This window comes from Physella acuta, unplaced genomic scaffold (assembly GCF_028476545.2).
Source record: "Physella acuta isolate Inbredline_101_S28 unplaced genomic scaffold, ASM2847654v3 ptg000464l, whole genome shotgun sequence".
Taxonomy (NCBI): Eukaryota; Metazoa; Mollusca; class Gastropoda; family Physidae; genus Physella; species Physella acuta.
Window position 1 is genome coordinate 28,949 of NW_026731983.1, and position 9,610 is coordinate 38,558.

General features: G+C 38.1%; 2 long non-coding RNA genes across 6 annotated transcripts; one reads left to right on the plus strand and one right to left on the minus strand.

Annotated features, from left to right (window-relative positions):
• The first annotated feature begins 1,572 nt into the window (after nucleotides 1–1,572).
• LOC131943659 (uncharacterized) lies at nucleotides 1,573–9,429 on the plus strand. 5 transcript variants are annotated; one of them, XR_009386929.1, is made up of 4 exons: nucleotides 1,573–1,587; nucleotides 6,701–6,825; nucleotides 8,190–8,252; nucleotides 9,212–9,429. It is a non-coding gene; the product is annotated as an uncharacterized LOC131943659 (long non-coding RNA). The 5 variants fall into 5 exon arrangements; XR_009386925.1 differs by lacking the exon at nucleotides 1,573–1,587 and adding an exon at nucleotides 2,219–2,342; XR_009386928.1 differs by lacking the exon at nucleotides 1,573–1,587 and adding an exon at nucleotides 5,375–5,393 and having other exon boundaries at nucleotides 6,711–6,825.
• LOC131943660 (uncharacterized) lies at nucleotides 2,187–5,276 on the minus strand. Its single transcript, XR_009386930.1, has 3 exons — nucleotides 5,112–5,276; nucleotides 2,957–3,007; nucleotides 2,187–2,326 (listed from the first exon to the last, which is right to left on the minus strand). It is a non-coding gene; the product is annotated as an uncharacterized LOC131943660 (long non-coding RNA).
• Nucleotides 9,430–9,610: the final 181 nt, after the last annotated feature.

Sequence of the window (9,610 nt, forward strand, 5' to 3'; positions counted from 1 at the left end):
AACCCGGTTTTTCATAAATAAATAATGTTTTCAGGGTCATAACAATGTCATTTTTAGATTCAACGATGGTTATTCTGTATAGATCAAGTAAAAGTGGGAAATCGATGATTTAGTGGATTTATGACGAAAAGTACACCCGCCCATGCCCTTAAACATAATTTGATTTCATAGGTCTACCCGTCCATATATATATATATATATATATATATATATATATATATATATATATATATATATATATATATATATATATATATATATATATATATATATATATATATATATATATATATATATATAATTGTATAAAATAGCTCATATAGGCTGCAGACTATAGCTCCCGGGCCCGTTTTCTTGAACACGAATATCTCGCATGCGTTGTAGTACGCTTTAATAGAAGCAATATGTAACATTTGAACTCACAATGCCCGTTTTTCCCTCTTGCTGGGTTGGGAGGGGGGGGACGACTACGACGACGACAAATCTCGACAAGCTCATAGCAATGGTCTTGCTATGACGTACGTAAGCTATACGCCTACACTGTTCACATCTAAACCAAAGTGAACTCACAGTGACCCTGGCTAGACCGTGTCGGTATTTTTCTTGCGCTGACCAGAAAACGCGAGCGGGCGATCAATGGAGCAACTATCTATCTATATATATAATTCTCTTCTTCGAGCCGTTAGAAAACAAGCTGCAAACGCTCTCCCTACCTCCCCACCCCTACATGGTTTTAGTGAGCTGTGTTCACTCTAAATGTTTACAAGCAGAGCCAACGATTTTAAACGTAGGGGGGGGGGGGGGGGAGGAGGGGGGAGGGAAGGAAGGGGGGGGGGGTTATGGTCCTTAACGAGCTATTTATAGTGTTTTAAAGAAATATTTTCAGTGTCAGCGTTGGTACTGTCGAATTCACAAATTATGAATTATTGAAAATTAGAAACAACTAAATAGCGGCGTATGTTATGCCGCGGGCCGGCTCGTGTTTTTATAATTAGCGTGTTTAAAAACCTAAATCTAGAAAACTAGTCCTCGATATTGCTTCGTTGAGGAGGAGATACGACTTAAAGCTGCGGACACACATCCATCCATTCATACATCCAGAAATGACGGGTTAATAAACGCAATTCTCCAGAATGGAAATTGCGCTAAAAATATATAATCTATTTTTTTTTAAAAACTAATTATGCATAGAGAGGGACTGCAAGGCGCGCTTACAGCTTGTTTTCTAGCGTCTCCAAGACTTCACGCAAATACGAGAGCTTTGATAGGGTCCGACCCCGTAACTGATCGAGAATCGGAAGGTACTGCGTCATCCACTCGACCACGACGCAACAACGGTAGGTTATTTGTATGGTAGCTTATAGACCTTGACAACGGCAGGTTACTGGGTTGGATAATTGACCTAAAGTGACCGGACAGTGGTGAATGAAGTTAACCCCCCCCCCCCCCCCCCATCAATTTTTTTTTTTTTTTTTTAAGAGTGATACAATTTTTTTTGTCGGCCTACATTGTGTGTTTTTTTTTCTTCAGAGTTTGGTGTCCCCTCTTTAATCACTATTTTATTGTTGTAACCGGAGAAAGCTGATAGTGAGTACTGACGCGTTACCTGTTAGTGAGCACCACCGTCATGTTACCTGTGAGTACCGTCTTCCTGAATAGCACACTGACTGTAGCCTATGGCTATAATGATGTAAAATGAATTTGAAAAACATTGTTCAGCAAATGTTAATGAAGATGTCTCAGTTCATCTTGTTTTCGTTCATATTTATTGATAATTTATTTGCGAGTCTTCTTCTTCGTTCTTAAGTTTTAGTGTTGGGAGGGATCGAGCCTTATCTGCCAGAGGGTTTGAACTCGAGACTTTTTTCGAATTTATCAACCATGAGCTTTGCCGACTCGACCATGCTTCCATCACAATTAAGGATTACGTATTTGCGATTGAGTGTGGGAGATTCAATACCTTTCCTAAGTGTAATTTCCATCCACACAAAATATATTGACATTGTCCTACAATGCGATCTAAAATTTCTTTATTTATAAATTAACAATAAACTGAATGAGCTCTTTTCTATCTTTTAAAAAAACAACATTTTTTTTTTAAATTTTATTTTAAAACCATGTGGAAAAAAAAATTAAATTGTGTTTTGTTTTAAATCAAATGAGACTTGGTTTACAATAGAATAAAAACAGAATGGACAATCTCTGTAGTGTTGACCCCGTTAGTGACGATAGTAGCAGCACCCGTATCTGCATATGGGTGTATGTGCATATCCATCAGTGGCCTCAGTCTTCATTTTCATACAGTCTTCCGCCGTCTTGCAGGAACCTGAAACATACTTAAGGTTAGGCGCCCGGGTTTCTTTCAGACATTTTTGTTCTTGGGGGGGGGGGGGGACTCTCGAAATCTAAGGGAAGGGGCAATCATAAGAATGATTAAAGTATACATTTTCTTATTCAAATTATTTTATTTTATTTCATCACTGCACATGTCACTGCTACATGTCACTACACCTGTCACTGCAACATGTCACTACAACTGTCACATGTCACTACACATGTCACTGCCACATGTCACAACAACTGTCACATGTCCCTATACCTGTCACTGCCACATGTCACTACAACTGTCACTGCCACATGTCACTACACCTGTCACTGCCACATGTCACTACACCTGTCACTGCCACATGTCACTACACCTGTCACTGCCACATGTCACTACAACTGTCACTGCCACATGTCACTACAACTGTCACTGCCACATGTCACTACAACTGTCACTGCCACATGTCACTACAACTGTCACATGTCACTACACCTGTCACAATATGCAAGCTTCACATCGATCTAGTTTAACCTATAACTTGGAATAAATCATAATTACACGGGTCTATAAATTACCATACAAATAACCTACCGTTGGCAAGGTCTATAAGCTACCATACAAATAACCTACCGTTGGCAACACACAACAGGGACTTCACTGTACCGTCACAGGAGACAGCCACTAAAAAAAATGTTAGCTTCACATCAGTTCAAAATAAATTGGTTAAACTTAAACTGTGGAACAAAAACCGGCTATTTCCACGGGGGAAAAAATTATTACAGTTAATAAAAAAAGTGGTTACAGTTTTACCGGGAAACAAACAAAAATGTGTTACATTTTCCTATTTTAGCACATATTGCAATAATAAAGCCAACTTAGTGTGGACGATCTAGTAAAATCTAAAATAAATGTCTAAAAGTTTCATCTGGCTAGAAAATAAATATGTAAGCCCTAACTTAGGGGGGGGGGCTAATCTACCCACAATGACTATAAACTATCGGGTTTAGGTGAAACTGTGGCTAAACGCAGTGTTTAACTCCTAATATCTTAATCTCAATTTAATATAACCAGAAAGATAATCAACCAATTACAGCTTGTTTACAAAAACAAAAGATTATCAAACAGCCTGCACATTTTAAAAACCTAATCATTTCTCTATACATAACTAAACATGATAAAAAAAAACTAACTAAACATTTCAAACTAACGAAACAGCCAGCAGTGTTTCTGGGTGGGGGGGGGGGGGGGGGGGGGACACTTGAAATTTTCGGGGGGGGGGGCGGACACTGTTAAAAGTATATATTTTCTATATAAATTCCATTTCGTTCGGGGGGGGGGGGCAGAGCCCCCCTGAGGAGATGGCTGGAAGAAACTCTGACATAAACTCTTAACATAACTCTCACGTAGCACGCGTAGTGTTTGCGGTGTATACTGACTCGTCTACATAGTTTATTCCTAGTGAAAAATGATAAAATTCCCTTTCTACCGGCTTATATTTCCGATGACCGGAAGTGCACTCATCATTTAGTGCGGACTGCTATAGCCATTGTCAAATAACCGCAAAATACCACAAAATTCAAATATACGAATAAATCCCACATATAACTTTTTAAAAAAATTTAACGATAGCAAAGCGTGAAACAAATCTTAATTAAGATGTTTACGTTTCCGAAAGTTGATTTTTAGCGCAATTTCCATTCTGGAGAATTGCGTTTATTAACCCGTCATTTCTGGATGGATGGATGAATGGATGAATGTGTGTCCGCAGCTTTAAGTCGTATCTCCTCCTCAACGAAGCAATATCGATGACTAGTTCCAAAAGCAATTACGTTAAGCAAGTTACGAGGATGAGCATAGGCCATACAAATTCCGGGTTTCTTTCATGGATTTCCCGGAAAAGCCAAAAAACCTCGAAAAAATGCAGCTTTTTGCCCATATCTCGGCAACCAGACCACTTAGCGACTTGAAACATGTACCAATCGATTCCTGCCATAATTTAGAACAATATTGCCGAAGAAAGTTTTCAAAAATATACTTTCGTTCGGTCACAAAAAAAATTTTGAATTAATTAAAATTTGGACCGAATTAGTAGGCATTTTTTCCAACCACACCACACGCGTCATCACGTTCAATAGCTGCGCCATCACGTTCAATGGCTGCGACATCACGTTCAGTAGCTAGGGGCGCAATGGTTTTTAGTCATGTAACTCTGTTGTAAATAAAACATGTAAAATACTGAAATTTTTTTAATAAAAACGTTTTAATAACTAACCAATGGTTTTACTAACCCTGCTCTTGATTTACGCCACGACAGAGCTATTTTTAGATAACATAAGGAAATTGCGCTTAAATGTCACTAGACTTTTTAATTAACTTGTTTAAGGTAATGCGTCGCTTTTTGTATGGCAGAATGGAGTAATTTTATCAGAAGAACACAAATTGCGACTGACTGCGCATCAACGGTCAACCTAGATTAAAGGACAGAAGAACGATTACAGGATAGTTTTAAAAAATCAATAACAATCTTGAGCTCTATTGATTGGCCGTTTTTCCACTGCATGAAAGTCAATGCATATCTATTTGCATTGCCACAATGAACATCAAACAAAGCCTGTAGTTTATTATAAGAAAGTTACAAGTGAACAGTACGTTTTAACGTCTGATTGAGGTTGGTAGTGAGTGCATTCATGTGCGCAGGTCATGCTGAAACTCACCAGGAAATAACAAATAAAAGTGAAATATGAAAACTCAATGAGAGAGCGAACGTTTGCGTGATGGTACTCACCAAATAGTCCTGTAATCAACAAGAGCGTGAAGTACGCACCCTTCATGATAGACACACACACACGAGATAAACTGCTCGCTCTCTAAGAAATGAACAGAAATTTATCCTAAAATCTCAGTCACGTTTTGTTTACCAAGCTAATTAATTACCGCAGTGTTGTGGAAAAGTGTTTACAATAAATGGGCGTTTAGTAATTAATACACTGATGACATGTGGTAGACGGTGTGGTCTGTTGGCGATTCAATTAGTGCAGTGATGAAAAACAAAGACGACACTTGTACGGTATGCTCGCAGTGTTTCTTCCAGACTCTTTTCTCAGGGGGGGGGGGGGGGGGGGGGGGATAGGGCGGACACTGGTAAAATATATGTTTTTATATAAATTCCATTTCGTTCGAGGGGGAGGGGGGGGGGGCGGTAGACTTTCTTCAAGAAACTCTGTATGCAAGCCTCTACAGTTAAACTAAATTTACGACCAATTAAATAAAGATAATGCACTTAAACACATTCTAGTTGATATGTAATTTACACAACGTGTTTTATATGTAATTTAACGTTTTAAATCTATTTTAAAACGAAAAAAGGTGTTTTTATCAATAGTTTTAATACCTATGTATCGTGTCTTTATACGACTGCTAACCCTACAATTTTGAGTTCGAATCCGAGTTCAAGAACGTAGAACGTCCCTGAGTCAACCCAGCTCTGATGGGTACCGGACTCACATTAGGGAGAGTAAAGGCGGCTGGGCATAGTGCTGACCACACCATCCCTTCATATGCCGAGGTCACAGAAACAGGTGAACTCTACTTCACTTGCCCCACGGACCTTGAGGTTCGAAGGGATAATTTACTCTTATCGTGTTGATATCTACTTTTGTGTTTATTTGTATGCGGTCATTAACGACCCAAGCTTATGGCTATAAGGAACGGCGTGGTATAGTAGTAAACTGCGCGTTAACGAACACACTTTCATGATGTGTAGGGTTATATAAAATTTTGTGTTCAACAATAAACACGAGCATCGAATATCTATATATATAATTCTCTTCTTGGAGCCGTTAGAAAACAAGCTGCAAGCGCCTCCTTGCAGTCCCCTCTCTTTCTCTCTATCACTATCACTACCACCCCCACCCCACCCCAAATGGTCTGGTGAGCTGTGGTCACACTAAATGTTTACAAAGCTAAATGTTTACAAATCGTAGAGTCGGGTTTCTATTAGGGGCAAATAATTTAGTTCGATTTTAAACTTACAGGAGGTAACTAAGAAATAACTAAGAGGAGGCTGCTTTCACGTGGGGGGGGGGGGGGGGGGGGGTGTAGGGTCGGGGTTAGGGGAAAGGGGGGGGGGTTAGTGTTTTTAAAGCAAATATTTTCAGTGGCAGCATTGGTACTGTCGAATTCACAAATTATGAATTACTGACAAGTAAAAAATAAAACAACTAAATAGCGGCGTATGATACGCCGCGGGTCGGCTCGTTGTTATAGATTACCCTCCCCCCTATCTTTCCCGGCATGCCTTACCGCACGTGATAGCATTGTTTAATTGTGTTTTAATTACTCTTGTTGACAGATAATTAGAATGTAACATTTCAGTGTTAATTAGTTTTAAAGTCAGACACTTGACCAGCATCTCGGAGACAGCTGCGACAAGAAGTTTGCCGAGAGAATCACCATGAGAGCTGTATGCCTGACTGTGCTGCTGTTGACAGCTTTACTTGGTGAGTGCTGTCGTGTTACTTGTTAGTGAATAGTGAGTACTGTTAAGTTACCTGTTAGAGACTATTGTCGTATTACTTGTTATAGACTAACGCCATGGTACCTGTGAGTACCTTAGTGTTACTTGTTAGTGAATAGTGAGTACTGTTAAGCTACCTGTTAGAGACTAATGTCGTATTACTTGTTATAGACTAACGCCATGGTACCTGTGAGTACCTTAGTGTTACTTGTTAGTAAGTACTGTTAGATTACTTGTTAGAGACTAACGCCATTGTACCGGTGAGTACCGCCATTTTACTTGTTAGAGACTGACATAATGGTACCTGTGAGTACCGTCGTGTTACTTGTTAGAGACTAACATAATGGTACCTGTGAGTACCGTCGTGTTACTTGTTAGAGACTAACATAATGGTACCTGTGAATACCGTCGTGTTACTTGTTAGAGACTAACATAATGGTACCTGTGAGTACCGTTATGTTACTTGTTAGAGACTGACATAATGGTACCTTGAGTACCGTCATGTTACTTGTTAGAGACTGACATAATGGTACCTGTGAGTACCGTTATGTTACTTGTTAGAGACTGACATAATGGTACCTTGAGTACTGTCATGTTACTTGTTAGAGACAGACATAATGGTACCTGTGAGTACCGTTATGTTACTTGTTAGAGACTAACATAATGGTACCTGTGAGTACCGCCATTTTACTTGTTAGATACATCGTTCAGATGTTGGTCTATGTTCTATGCTGAAACTAGTTACACGTTTTAAATGTGCGGAACAGGGGGTCATCCAAAATGACATGCTAATTTAGTAGGTCTCCTTCCCCTACATAGACTTTACAAATGTGACAGCGATGTCACACCTTAACCAATTTTTAACCTACAACCCCACCTGTTATATAACGATTCAATAGAACCACTCACCCCCATATAAACACAAATCCAGAAACCATTACCCCCTCCTTCCCCCACCCTTTACTGTAAACTACAAATAGTTTGAAATACTTACATTTAATTATGTTATTACAAAACCTTAAGTGTCATCACTGCTTATTAAATATATATATATATATATATATATATATATATATATATATATATATATATATATATATATATAAAACAATATATATATTTATATAAAACAATTCTACACACAGTTCTTGCAAGAACTTTTGAAATTAAATCAATTAGACAGGAAACAAAAACAAGGAATTTTGAAAAAAAAATTCAAATTATTAATAACAAGTGTTATGTAACAGCTCTTGATCACTATCCGACTAGGTTGGTGTTCAACAATATGTGTAGTAATAGTATTAGTTATCAATATTCAAGTCAATGTGTGCGTATTTTTATTTTCAGTTTTACCAAGTGAACAGATGCCCAAAAGTAAGCTAACACGCGACATGTCGTGTATCCTACATGGTAATTCATTTCACTAGTCTACATATTTCTTAACCGGATAATGTGTCCCAAAATGTGTGTTAACCTAAAAGATATGAGTTCAAGTGAGTGGGACTTCACTGAATCCACTCAGCTGTGATGGGTACCTGATTCTATAGGTGTAATGTGTTTCACAGACTGATCTATTACATGCCAAATAGAATAACTCTACTCCACTTGACCATATGAGGTCTTGAGGGTAGTGAATCAAACCACATCATATAGAGATATATGTGCTATTATTTAAATAAATAGCTTTTATACAATTACCTGCATCAATTATACAATGACCCATTATACAAACACAAATAATAGAATTACTATTCTAGTCTAACACCAATTATACAATTTCTCACGAATCAAACATAATCTCGCCCCCCCCCCCATACAAACACTAATTCTGCAATATTCTGTAATACAGTTACATTATACTCCATTTAGAGGCCATGTAGTTTTAATACTACACATAGTTTGACATCACACTCTAACTCACACAATCCTTAATTATAAAACTCACACTGACTGGTTGTAATGCTATCTAGTTCTGTGATGGCCTATGACCAACAGTGGTCATCATCATCTGACTAGTCTACCATAAGACTGGTCACTTTTGTTATCAGCTCTATCATGGGTCCATATTATTATATGTGCTGCATCATCAGCGATGATCTTCTTAAAATACATTTTATTGTATAGCATGGTTGGATGGTAGAGCGTATGACTTAAACTTAAAAGTCTCTAGCTCGGATACTAGACTGATGGGTGTCTGATTCAGGAAATGTAAAAGCTGAGTACTAGGCCTTATGCTGACCAAACTTTCCATTTATATACTTAAGTCACTCCAGGTGAACTCTACTTCAACGACCCTATTTGTATATAAAACTTGCGAAGGCCTGGGTGAGCGACCAGATAAATTGTTGACAAATCTGTCTCCCCTGTAGGTCAATGCCGGAAGTCACACGACTGCCAGGGCTACTCCAAGGACAAGCACAGAGTAACATGCAGGAAGGGATGCTGCATCTATTTTTACTGACCTCACACCATCCTACCTACTCTGGTTGAAAAAAGGATCTGGACTTTTTTTTTTAACCAAATTTTATTTCTTAACCTGCTTAGGTTCAAAAAAATAAATTAAAATAAAATCCTAAGTAAAAACTGATCTTGTTTTTGAAATTGATGTTTGTGTATGCTAAGTTTATGCTGGGCTGATAAATTTGTTTGGATGTTGGTCTAATCACAGTAGCCAGGCTGTTTTGGACATATTTATTTTTTAACTCTAAAGAAACGTGTAAACAACACAATTTTAAAAAAAATATTTCGACAAAATATTTTAATCAAAA